Genomic DNA, 13749 nt, shown 5'->3' on the forward strand with positions numbered 1-13749 from the left:
TTAAAAAAAAAAAAAAAAGAAAAAACATATGGCATTTTTAGGTGACTTCTTTTCCAAGATGAGCGAAGTTCCTGGAGGGCTGAACAGATGAAGTAAAGTTTCAGGGGATTTCCTTTCGAGGGCTCTTCTTCTTGCCTGTTCTAATGTTTTTAGCTACCAGAGAGGATGACAGAGCTTCACGTTTCTTGGCAAGGACAGTGTCGAAGCCGACCTGACACGTTTTGCTGAGCACTCAGTCTGTGTAAGAAGTGTGGGGCGAGGCCGCCTTGGGTGCTGGTTCCGCTAATGAAGATGTTTTACGTCGCTCCCTACGCCTCAGTGGGAGGCTTGACAAGCAGAGAATTTAGACCAACTTTAGGAATTGATTGGGCAAAAGAGTTGGTTGACTCGTATGTGAGAGACAATGTGTGTGTGAGAATGTGTGTGTATGAGAATGTAGATGTGTGACTCAGTGCATGTGTGAGCGTGAGAGTGTGTGTATGTGTGTGAGAATGTGTGTGTATGAGAATGTGGATGTGTGACAGAGAGTGCATGTGTGAGTGTGAGAGTGTGTGTATGTGTGTGAGAATATGTGTGTATGAGAATGGATGTGTGACTGAGAGTACGTGTGTGTATGAGTGCATGCTTGTGATTATGAGTGTGTGTGTAAGAATGTGCATGTGTGTGTGACTGTGAGAATGTATGTGAGGCATGTGTGTATGAGACTGAGTATGAGTGTGTGTAAGAATGTGTGACTGTGTGTGAGAGAATATGTGTGAATATGAGAGTGTGTGTAGGTATATGAGAGTGTGTATGAGTGACAAGAGTGCGTGTGTATGAGAGTGTGTGTGAGTGTGTGACTGAGTGCTTGTGTGTGAATATGAGAGTGCATGTGTGGGTGATGAGGTGTGTGTATGAGAGTATGAGTGACAGAGTGCGTATGTGACTGAGAGTGCGTGTGTGTGCGACTATGACTGTAAAAGTGTGTGAGAGTATGTGTGAGTGTGTGTGTGAGTGTGTGTGACTGAGTGTATGAGTACATGTGTGTGTGTGAGTATGAGAGTGCGTGTGTGAGTGTGTGTATGAGAGTGTGTGTGTGTGTGTGTGTGTGCATGCGTGTGCACACCATAGAGAAGGCTCCTCAGCAGCCAGGTGTAGTCACACAAATGCACTCAGTTTTATTAGCATGGCTGGCCTTCCACAGACAAAGCAGAAATGACTAGCCTAAGTCACATGTAGGTTATGTCGTTAGGGAAATATGCACGTAGGCTCGGGGACTCACAGGAGGACTAACCTGTGCATGTAAACATCTGCATGTCCTGGTGGCAGCTCATCCGGGACACTCGGGACTGAACGAGAAATCCTGCAGTGAGTCTCAGCAGTGCTCATTTCTCATCTCCTTGCTCTTCCTAGCTAGAGACCTATTTTAGCCACTTCAGACCTTCTGCACGGAGGAAGGCTTCACATGGAAGAAGGATTTGATCTGCTGATAGCTTGAGGAAAAAGAAAGCAACCCAAATCCCCAAATACACTGTGACTCATATTTTAAGCATATCTCACACTTCCCTGCTTTGTGTTTGGCAGCTCTCCCCAGTTTCACAGGCTGGTGATATAAACAAAGGGAAGGGAAAGTTCGAGGAGCTCTGCATGGTTACTCGACAGAGAGCACAGAATGTATCAAACCTCCCGGTTTGAGCGATTTCGGGATCGGAGTGAAGGGAGAGGAGTAACATTCTTTGCAGATATGCCTATTGAACAAAATCTGAGCTGGTGACATTGTTGGGTGACATTGTGGTCTATATAAGTGATTCACTGAGTATAGATACTGCAGAAGTTCTTTAAAAATACTTTACTTATTAACCTAAACAGCCCCTTATTTTTAGTCTTTAATTTGCTTTGCCGGTTTTTTATGAATGATATAAATGAAACCTGGCCTCATCAAAAGTTCAGAATCAGGGTGATCTCCGTTGATCGCATGCAAACTGGTGGGCAGGTCTGGAACACCGCAGGCAGATGTCTTACTGACGCCACATACCCGACTGGGCGAGACAGGCCTGCCTTCAGAATGCTTGAGCGTTGTAAACAATTAACAGGATTTTGCTGCAGAGAGAAAATGATATGTAAGTAAAAATAGTAGGCTTACTTTTATAAATATTTATATACTTCTGAAGATTGCTTAAACAAGTGAAATAAGGGCTTAATGGTGCAGGTGTGCTCATAACCTCGAACATGAGGAACTTTACTGGCTGAAGATTAATTTGTGAGTAGATGAGCAATTTTATTGATCGAAATTTGGAACTTTGACCACCATTTCTGGGTAGTAATTCATTTTGGTTCTTAAGCGTTTTAGTTGTTGGCATGAATACATAACCTGGAAGGAAGTCAAATGACACATTTTCTCCTGAGAAAGTAAAAGTACATGTGTGTTCTGGCGAGTCCGGAGTCAGGAATGAAAGTCGACCTCGTGTGACGCTTGCAGTGCGAGGCTGACCGCTCTCAGGCATCAGTGATGAAGTGGAATCTGAAATCAGGCACCTGACAGGCTTCCTCCTGCCTGTCCCTCCCTTCCAAGGTCATACCATATGCAGACCCCTCACACAGGAGACTGTTTCACTGGGATGGGGTCATGAAAGCCACTGGAAGGCCAGTCGTTTAGTCCAGGGGAAGCTTGGGATTATAATGAGGACGCTGCTCGTGGAGGAGGTTCAGATGCCGCATTCAGCAGGTGTTTCTTAGCATTTTTATTTGCAGTTATATAAAACATGCTTTAGGCAGCATTTTGGCTTTGCATTAATGCCATAGAGAATTTTGCATCTTGTGTCATTTCCATGTTACTCAGTAAGGAATAAGTCAGTAAGAGGAACCTTTTAAAGGAAACTATATTTTTATGTTGTAGTAGGGAAACGGAATAGTTTTGAAATACTGACCCTTAAAAAATATCCCTGTGCACTGAATTAGTAAAGTGGACAATTCAGAGCAAGGAGGCAAATAATTTTTAAAATGTGTAGAGTTAGCATTGTCTAGAAATGGCATCCCTGACATTAAATTGATGTGAACTGTTGAAATTTCAGTACCTTTTAAGGTTTTGTTATCACCTGACTTTGAAGAATCCCAAAATTCTCAAAAATAAGTCTTGATAAGAGACAATAAAATAGAAATGATACTTTAGAAATGGTCATTAAGTCTTTCAGATTACACACCCATTAAAACTGTGATGGGCACAAGTACCCTCCTCCCAGAGAAGCGCCCACACTGAATTTTACATCTAGTTATAAGGGTTTCATAGACGTCAAGAAGTCCATCTTGTTGTCCGGGTTAAATACTCTTGCTTTAAGAACTTTTTTTCCCTAAAATAATATGTTTTGTCCTTGTCTCCGTCCAAAAATCTCAGTTCAGCTGTAATATAGGGAGTTAGCTCATTTTTCTGTTTCCACTGCAGCTCTATACAGGTTGACCCTGTGCCACACGCTGACCAGGACAGCCCGGTGGATTGACGGGGTGCCTTTGTTAGTAATTCTCACTCTCAGAAGAATCCAGTTTGGTTGTTGGCTTCTATGTGTGTATTACAATGCAAGTGTGATGCTAACATTTTGCATGTGAGCAGTGCTTGTCCCGTGTGCAGAGATAACTAGTGGAGTGGCCAGCCCCTAGCTCCTGGATGGTACAGGACAGTTATCACCTGGTTCTGGGGATGAGGAGGAGAGCGCCCGGCCGAGGCGGCCGCCCAGAGCACACCAAGGCAGCACAAGCCGGGAGGCCGGGTTGTCAGGCCACAGAGAACCAGCATTCCACCAGCAAGTTAATAATTGCTTCTCCTTCGATGGGGATTTACTCAGCAACTACTGACTGCCATGCTTTCTGTAAATAAACAAATTATTATATTTTCCATATCATAGCAAAAATAAAACTCCACAAAACCAGTTCCTCTGTCTATATCTGGATGTCAGGGAAGGGAACTAACATCTGCATAACTGTCCTGATGTCACCTTGCCTGTGGGTGTCACCAAGTGAGCGGTCGCCAAGGAGATTGTTTCTCACCCTCTGGTCACAGGTGCTCCCATGAGCGTCCCTGTGTTGGAACACAGAAGAGCACGTTATGATCATTGTTGGGGCTAGGAGGCGGGGAGGGGCAGGGAAACATCGTTGACTGGTCAAAAATGTGTAAACTGCTGGCAAAACGACACATGTAATTAAGAGTGTCGCTGCCACTTGGCCTCGTGGCTTGCACCTTCAGTGTTGAAAAAGAGAGTGACTCCCACCTTGCTAATTACCATTATCACTGCAACGCTGGGGTTGGAGTCATTAGATCCACGTGCATTTAATTAGAGGAAGGCTGAAATTGGATTTAACTTATTACTTTTTCATGGATCACTTTCTTGTCATCACTTCAAATTGGATTGCAGCCCCAGGTAACTAATTATGAGAGCCACAGGATCAAGAGTGGGGGGAAAAGGTAATTAGGAATAAGAGTGTTGGACCCTTGCTGGCCGTCCACTGTGCCGCAGGCGGGGGAGGGGTGCAGTCTTCCGGTTGGGGTTAGAGGGTGTGCGGTTGCTGGGCACCCTGGAAGTCTGTCACCGCCCTCGGTGGTTTCTGTGATATACAGCCGAGCTGAAGGCGTGGAGTCGACGTGGCTCCTTCATGCATGGATTGAGCATGTGAACGCAGCGACCGGTCAGGTACGAGGCGTCTCAACGCGGCATCGCCCGGGCCTTGCGGCCGCGCTTGCATCCACGCTGTCGATGCCCCCGGGCCCAGCGCAGAGCCTTGGGTGCGGGGAGTGGGCCAGTGAGGACCGCGTCCGTGTCCAGAAACATCCTCCGCCCTGGCCGACCGCCAGGCCGCGCGGGACGGTCGGGCTGTGCTCGGGCTTGTCCAGGGGCCCACTCGCCCCGCGCTGGCTCGCGGGCCCGACGGCGCGTCGCCCTTCGCCCTGCGCCGGGCTGCGGGGCGCTGCTGCTCTCCCACGTGCGGAGCAGCCTTCGGAGCTGCAAGCAACCAGTTTTATTGACATTGTCTGAAAAAAACGTTGATGACAGTTTGAGGATGTGAAAGTATTGGGTTTTTAAGGTCGCCATTACGAAGTGTGGCAAAAACAATACATATATATATTTTTATATATATGGGGTTTTTTTGAAATGTAATCTCATTACTCAGAAAAAGCGCCTGAGTTGGACTCTTCTGGAAGGGTTCTCCTTGATAGGCTGACCGCTCGATGGGAAGGCTGGAGGTGGAGCCCGCCGCCGCCTTGACGGGAGGGCGCGCCCCAGAAGTGAATCATGGCTAAGACGGCTTGAGTTTCCTTCGGCTGTTTAAAGTGGGTTTAATGTTCTGTTAATGTAAGCAAATAGCCATGAGTCAGTCGGGTGGTTTTCCAACCTGGGGACTCGAGGATTGCTCCTCCTTCTGCGAGGAGTGTGGGTGCAGACCATGGAGCGCCCACCCCGGCCACTGCCCTCCCATTCCCAGGTGATAAAATACTTCTCCTGGAATCTGAGTCCTTTTCCTCTGTGAACCTTCTAAGCAAAATCTCAAGAACCGAAATAGTCATCATCAAGTCTGATGCTGAAAATTAAAAACTTTTTTTGAACATCTTAAGTTGATTTAAAATTTTCGTACACAGTATTCGTCTGTGGTTGAAAGAGGGCACGGCAAGGTCAAGTGATGTAGTGTTTTCCATTTTTCCATGAGTCTCACAGTGTGTGATAAAAGCGAACTCCTTTATTTTGTAAGTCTGCAGGAATTTCGATGAAGTGCAGAGGTCACGTTCCCTGTCAATTTGAGTAGCCAGCATTTTAACTACTGTTTTTTCTTCCTTTCTGTGTGTCTTTCCTCCCCTGCCCCCACCCCACCACAAACTGTGTCCCTTTCCTGACACAGTGCAGTGAAGTCCTCCAATCTGAAACTCATTAGCACACAGCATTGGACCCTGTCCAGTGGTTAGAAAATTTCCTGAAGCCTAGAATAACAGCATTTGGTGCAAGCACCACTGAGCAGAAGTGACAGTGAGGGGGTAGTCTCGCGTCCCTGGCAGCCCGCCCCGCCGGGACAGCCAGCTGCCCGGGCACAGCGAGACAGAGGTCTGACTGCAGAGTGGGCTCAGAGAGCTGGGTCCTCAGAGCAATGTGCTTCTGCAACCGCAGGCGATACCTTTTTTCCTGCGCTTATTATTTTAATTGGACTGTAGGTATTTATCAACATCAGCCGCAGGAACATGAAAGCAACCCATTAGAGAAATAGTCTGAAAAACTTTCTGTGAGATAATATTTTTCACTTGTGTGACCATGGGTATTGCAGACCCTACAGGGATTTAATTCATTCATTCAAACTTTATTCACTGAACCTCACTATATCCAGGTAGTACGGCTAAGGTGAAACTCTTACTCTAACATGAGGAAAGTACACAATCTGCTGTGGGTCACGATAATTTCAGCCAGGTTTCTGAATAGAAAACCAAGTCCCCCAAATGTAATGTAAATAGCAGACACCGAAAGTGCACCGCGCAGGACCAACTACTGTATAGCAGCCAGATGGGGATAGACTCTGCCATTAGTCCCATTTTGCAGATGAGGAAAGTGGGGCAGTAGAGACGTTAACTTGCCCAGGGCCAGCAACTGAGAAGTGACAGAGCTGGGATGCCAGCCCAGAAAATCTGGCTCAAGAGTCTGTGCTCGTCTCCATCACATCCACTCCTGTCTCTGAGCTACCGCCGGTGCCTTGTGCTCGCCACTGACCACCGTACCACACTGTCTCCTAATTTGGACATATGTTTATGGGCATGTTTGAAAAATAGTGCTTGTAATTGAAATATGCACTTTCTAAAGGGAAATGACGCTTGGGAAAGAGAAGAAAGACGGGTATTACTCAAAGCCTGCAGCCAACTGCAAGTAATTGTCTAAAGGCAGCCGTTGAAATTGAGAAGCAGTTTGGAAAATGTACGGTTTGGGAAATTTGTGTACTGATGTAATTACGGTAGTTGTGAGTTGATGTCATGCCTAGTAACTGTTTTTGTATTGCCTGGGCCTTTGTTACTGGGCTGTGATATCATGAGCAAACTATTATAAACATAGCATGGATAGAGCATGCTTGTGTAACAAAAGATTGGGAACTTTTATTAAGTTTGTTTTCCTTGTCATATTGTAAAAATTTATTATGTGTACTGTGTATATTAGAAACAGATTTGGGTAATTCTGTCTAAATGAAGTCATCCTGGCTATTTCCAGACTGTCTGTTTTTGGTTGTGAATAATTTTCATACATCAGATGGTTGTCATATTTAGTCGCTCTCAAAATTTTAAAGAGAACATATCCCATTTTGAACTTTGGGTGGACTTCAGCAGCCTTGCTGTTGACACTGTTTCAGTTTCAAATTATTGCCCAGTAAATTGCAGAGAGTGGGTACTCGTCATCGCTGAAGGGCCGGGCGCTGCTGCCCTCCAGCCATAACTTTCCCCTTCGTCAGAAGTGCAGGTTTTTAACTACTTAAGTAGCCGGCCGTGGGCTGCCAGGACACGCGGGCAGAGCGCGCCGGGCCTGGTCCTTTCCCGTCGCGTCCCAGTGAGGAAGGCGGGTACATTCCAGCCGACGCAGGCAGCGTGGTCGGTGCTCGTGGGGGCTGTGGGTTTGAACGGCTGGTTCAGAAACTTCAGATGACTCAGTCCTTCCCGGCTGCGTTCCTCCACCTCCTTCCTCGCTACCAGACTTTTAGAACCTGAACGTTCTGTCTGCTGCTTCAACATTTTTTGTTTGTTTTAACCAGCCACTTTCCTTCCCAACCTCCCCCAAATGTGGCTTTTCTCCTCATCACTTTCTTGAATTTTTTTTGGTCACTGAATTCAGGCATCCCCATCTCAACCTGTGTGCCCTCTAGTAGCTAGTCCATCCTGTGGCTAACTCATCTTTTTGGAAACCGCCCTCTTTTAAACTTCTGTTCCGTGCCCCGGTCTCCATTGCCCTGTCGCTCTGCCCCTCCAGTTCTCTTCTGGAACGCAAATGCATCCCCATCCCAGAGTTCAGCCCCTTGGACGTTGTCTGGTGGCCCGACTGCCCTCCTTCCTTGTCTGGCACCTCTCTACCGAGGACTCCCAGCTCCCTGAACCCTCCAGCTGCCTGTCCATGTCTCCCAGCGAGCTCCGCATCGCCCAGCGTCCCTTCTCTGGCCCAGCAGGTCACGCTGATCGCCAGGCCCTATGGTCAGTCCTGAGTCGCCATTGACTTATAACTTATTCTGTTCTTCATCCCCACCATGTCATTCGTCCTCAGATCTGCAGCCATTTCTCCCTCCACTGGTAATCTTCTCTGCATCCCCTGTCTGTGTTCCCCCAGTGCTGCCGGCCCCCGAGCTCCGGCCCCGTCTGTGTTCCCCCAGTGCTGCCGGCCCCCGAGCTCCGGCCCCGTCTGTGTTCCCCCAGTGCTGCCGGCCCCCGAGCTCCGGCCCCGTCTGTGTTCCCCCAGTGCTGCCGGCCCCCGAGCTCCGGCCCCGTCTGTGTTCCCCCAGTGCTGCCGGCCCCCGAGCTCCGGCCCCGTCTGTGTACCCCCAGTGCTGCCGGCCCCCGAGCTCCGGCCCCGTCTGTGTTCCCCCAGTGCTGCCGGTCCCCCGAGCTCCGGCCCCGTCTGTGTTACCCCCAGTGCTGCCGGCCCCCGAGCTCCGGCCCCGTCTGTGTTACCCCCAGTGCTGCCGGCCCCCGAGCTCCGGCCCCGTCTGTGTTCCCCCAGTGCTGCCGGCCCCGAGCTCCGGCCCCGTCTGTGTTCCCCCAGTGCTGCCGGCCCCCGAGCTCCGGCCCGTCTGTGTTCCCCCAGTGCTGCCGGCCCCCGAGCTCCGGCCCCGTCTGTGTTCCCCCAGTGCTGCCGGCCCCCGAGCTCCGGCCCCGTCTGTGTTCCCCAGTGCTGCCGGCCCCCGAGCTCCGGCCCCGTCTGTGTTCCCCAGTGCTGCCGGCCCCCGAGCTCCGGCCCCGTCTGTGTTCCCCCAGTGCTGCCGGCCCCCGAGCTCCGGCCCCGTCTGTGTTCCCCCAGTGCTGCCGGCCCCCGAGCTCCGGCCCCGTCTGTGTTCCCCCAGTGCTGCCGGCCCCCGAGCTCCGGCCCCGTCTGTGTACCCCCAGTGCTGCCGGCCCCCGAGCTCCGGCTCCGTCTGTGTTCCCCCAGTGCTGCCGGCCCCCGAGCTCCGGCCTTCAGCTGGCACATGCCAGACCTCGGCCAAGACCCATGACCTGTCCCTCATCCCTCAGCACATGTATTCTTTTTTTTTTCTTTTATTGATTTTTAGAGAGGGAGGAAGGGCAAGAGAGAGAGAGAACATCGATTGGCCGCCTCCTACACGCCCCCCACTGGGGATCGGGCCCACAACCTGGGCATGTGCCCTGACTGGGAATCGAACCAGCGACCTCTTGGTGCAGGGTCGACGCTCACCACTGAGCAATCTGGCCGGGCAGCACATGTATTCTTCCTGTGTGTCCCCTAGGCTTCCTAGGAGCCATGTCACTCTGCTCTTCACTTTCAGTGACAGTAGTGTGGGGGGAGCAGGAGGGGTGGGAGCGGGGAGAAGGGGGTCAGTGAGGTAAAAATGGGGGCATCTGTAATACTTTCAACAATAAAGGTACAAAAAATCAACGAAACAACAAACAAGCATCACTCAGTGGCCCACGCCTAGCTCCAGCCCCAGGCCCACAGTGCAGGATCGCAGGTGCCGCTTGTCCCTGCCTGTAGACAGAAGGCCCTGGCGACGGATCTGTGCGAGCAGAACTCTGAGAGGGTATCTCTCTGCTGTCTTCGGAAGGAAACCAGAGCCACGCGGTGTGGCCTGCCTCCAAGTCCGAGTTCTGCTCTGACCCTTGCCGCTTGTCCACCGGAGCCGTCGTGAGGCCGAGCGGGACCCACCGGGCCTTCTGTGGCCACGGGACCTGCAGGCCGATGGCCCCTCGTTTGCGCACGGAAGGGCTACTTCACCAGATGTAATGAAGCTGCTTTTAATAGGATGTGGATGGAGTTACGTCGGCTTTGTTCTTTGTTCAATAGCATGAAGGGATTGCTCCTTTTTCTAGAGGCAGAATGAAGAGCTCGAACCACACAGGTTCTGTGGCGTCTCGGTGGGCCGCGGCTCTGCCCAGAGTGCTGTGCGCAGGGCTCTGCGGCCAGGATGGCAACGGTCCGCCTCTGACTCACTGGCCACGTCTGCCTCGGGCGCTGGGTTCGGTAGAGGTGGTGTGTGGGCCTTCTGTTTGCCAAGCTTGACAGATTTATTGGCATTGTCTATGCTGATCACATACCAAAGAATAGAAGTACTTGGGATTATTTTTTCTGGGAAGCCTAACAGACCTTGTGGTAACTATTGAACTATTATCTCAAATTCAGCATGTATTTTGTGTTGTTCCCTGTATCCTCATTCAAGACTGATCAGGTCGTGTTCTTATCGTGATCCTGTATCTTTTCGTGGCCAGACAGGAGGAGCGATTTGCCCTGAAGGCACAGGAGCTTGTACCCTGGGTCCCCCGCAGACTCAGCAGTGGTTGAAGTTGCAGACATTTGTGTGTCAGGATGTGTGACATGAGGACCATGGTTAACACGTGGCCTCTGGTGTCAGGCCGCCAGGTTCAGGTCCCAGCACTACCTTTGCTCCTGTGTGACCTAGAAAAAGAAGCTGAACCTCTCTCTGTATATTCATTTTCTCATCTAGAGAATGTGGCTGATTACCTCACCCCTGAAGGTGATTGTGAAGATTAAATGATTAACACATGAAAAGTGCACAGTGCCTGGGACACAATAAATTCTCAGAATACACTCCTTTCAGATGGAAAAGGACTATCTACTAAATGCCAAATGATACTTCAATTCATATGCTGTCAGTCACTATTCAGATAGATGTTTTAGCAGCATAACGGGACTGTCCGTTTGCTTGTGGTTGCCTTGTGGTTGAGCTCACTTGCTGGGAAGAAATCAGGCTCCTCCTCTGTAAGAGGGGTGACCCCAGGGCTCCCCAAGTTGTGGTGAAGACCAGTGGATGTAACTAGACACCCACAACCTAGAACAGTGCCTGGCACACAGCGAGCACTTGACAGATGCCAGCTGCTGCCACTGCCCTTCCCGGCCACCGCTGCTCACAGCCTTATCTTGATGGAGCATTATTTTCCTAAATGTGTCCATTTGGGCATACATAAAGGTCATGCTGTTCTGAAATTTCCATCCTGGGTTCTCTTTGGTCCTGGTCTTCCCAGAAGTTTATATGAATTAATGCTAGATTGTTTTAACAGCGAAGGGACTATTTCCTAACCTGAAATCTAGAAGCTGTGGCATTCCGTGTGCCCCGGCACAAAGCAGGCAGTCTGCAGACACTGCTTTCAAAAGTGAGTGAGGGGTGAGTGAGTAAATGAGTCCAATAGCTGACCCAAAAGGAAGGAGAAGGGATACTGCTTTAGTTGAAGATGCTGCAGGTGTCTCAGGCCCATACACCTCTCGGAACATCTCGAGAACATAAACTCAGCATTGAGAGAACCCTGTGCCAGGCCCGCCTGAATTTGTCACTGGGTCCATGAAATGAATCTTGCCAAGTAGAGAGTGAAATCGGAAAACTCCTGCAGTGCGGTTTGACTGCCAATGGTCTGTTTGCCTTGTACATTTGCTGATCTGTTTAAGGGATAATGTTAATGGCATAGAAGTTTAATTCATAAGGATAGAAAGTTAGAGGAGACTGAAGGCAAATGACAGCAGTGTATTTGGTGTCGAGGTTGAAGTGCGATGAAGCACTGAAGGTGGAGTAGTTTGTCAATGAGCTTGCAGAGAAGGTCGAAAAGGTGCCCACAGCTCTTGATTTTGAAATGAATTGGTTTACTTGATTATTTGCAACAGTATCTTAGAAAAATCCTAGACAAATGAAAGCAAAACAGAATTTAATTGAGCTATTATTTTGCAGACTTTGGCTTAGTTTCAGACAGTCTAATCAAATTGTGCTTTGCTCAAATAACTAATGTTAAATGCAGCCTACCAACAGATGTTTAAAAAGAGTCTAATTGGAAAATCTACATCCTGGATTTAGTCTGTCTCATCGGTAAAAATAGCTACAAATTTATATTTTCGAGAATGACACCCAGTGACAAGCATTTCCAGAAAAGATAAAGTTTTCTTCAAGGATGCCTAGTGCTTGGGTGATTATCTGGAGTAGTCAAAGGTGGCACTCTGGAAATTAAATTTCTTGGAAATCTTCCAGCTCTGTTTCGTATAGAGCTGTACAGAGAAATCTCCTTTATCACATTACGTCACCAGAGTCCTGTTCCAGTCCCTGGATCGTGTCAGGGGCCCGTGCGCTGTAATTTACAATGAGCCCTGGCCAGGCACGCAAGGCACACACTGATTGATGACATTTAAAGGTGCTGTCAAGGTGGCTAGGTAATGAAGCTGACCCTCCTCCGTCGTTGCTCAGTTTCAAGTTTGTATATATAAAGAACTGTTTCACCTGCCACATTTGCTTGGAACTTTTCATTAAATCTACAAAAGGAATTTGGCTTAATAGTTAACTCTTTTCTTCCTTTAGACCAGGGGTCAGCAAACTTCTGCAAAGGCCATATTTTGGATCCTGCAGGCTGTCCTGTCTGCAGAAGCAGCGTTCACGATGCATAAACAACTGAGCAGGCTGTTTCCACCAAAATCCACTGTGGATACTGAAATTTGAATTTCATGCCATTTCCACTTATCATTCTTTTTTTGATTTTTTTCCCCCAACTGTTTAAGAATATAAAAACAATTCTCAGTTCCAGAGCCATACAAACACAGGTGGTGGACCAGATTTGGACGATAGTTTGTGGACCTCTGCTTTCGAAGACTGGATATGATCCTGCAGGTTATTCATTGAATGAGGTTGCCTGAATGAGGGGCTACGGAGGGCTGAAATGTAGCCGTGGTTGACCGAGCCTTGCATGCTGGCCGGGGACCGGGACGGTGTCCTCTTGGGAAAAGAACCACCTTTATTGAATCTGCACAGAGGCTCCAACCAATACCCGGCTCTCTTTTCGTCCATCTTTTCGGTCTGACATTTCTCTGCACATTGTGGTAATGATGAAAGTTGTAATTGTTTGCGATTCAGAAAAATGGACTTAGCTGCCAGGACCTTAGCTAGCCTCTACCTCATACTTGTGTGAAATTGAAGAAAGCACCTTTCAAGACATCTGATCCTACTCTGTGCGAGTGTTCTCACAGTATACCTGACTTACTACATTAACCCCTTCACTGCCATCGACCAGGAAGAGGCCCTGGAGACGGGCAGGGTGGGCACCACGGAGGCGGGTGGGTGAACAGATGAGGCTGTCCAGTGGGAAGGGTTCCTCCTCCATCCGTCCACGGGAGCCCTTGCTGAGTGCCTGTATCACTCACATCGTCAGTCCACGCATTTCTGAGCTGGTGAAGTAACTTACTCCGTAAGCCTCAGTTTCTTATTTACAAAAGATTTCTCAGTGTTTTCCAACCCTAAGCAGATCAGAATGAACTTAACGGTTTATTACCAAGATCTAGGTCTCGAAGCTTCTTAAAATCATAGTTAGATTCCTGAACTGTGTCTGCTGATTGAGAATCTTGGGATCTGGCCTGAGCGTGGTATGTCGGAAAGTCCCCAGTGTGTGCTTCTGTGCGCTCCTGCGGCTGCACACCCCTCGCCCAGGAGATGCTGCATCCCTCTCCAACTGGAAAGCCCAGGGTCTCTTATTCTGTTTCCCCTCATTCTGTGTTCCCAGCTCCTCCTACAGGGGTAGGAATGAGCTCTCTGGCTTCATCTCACCAGTGTGAGCAGTCT

At 49.1% G+C, this 13749-nt stretch overlaps 1 protein-coding gene across 2 annotated transcripts in view; it reads left to right on the top strand.

Annotated features, from left to right (window-relative positions):
* The window catches only part of FOXP1 (forkhead box P1), a 159379-nt gene that overhangs the window by 18736 nt on the left and 126894 nt on the right, over nt 1-13749 (top strand). The gene's annotated exons all lie outside the window — the stretch shown is intronic.

Source organism: Molossus molossus, unplaced genomic scaffold (assembly GCF_014108415.1).
Source record: "Molossus molossus isolate mMolMol1 unplaced genomic scaffold, mMolMol1.p scaffold_m16_p_18, whole genome shotgun sequence".
Classification (NCBI taxonomy): Eukaryota; Metazoa; Chordata; class Mammalia; order Chiroptera; family Molossidae; genus Molossus; species Molossus molossus.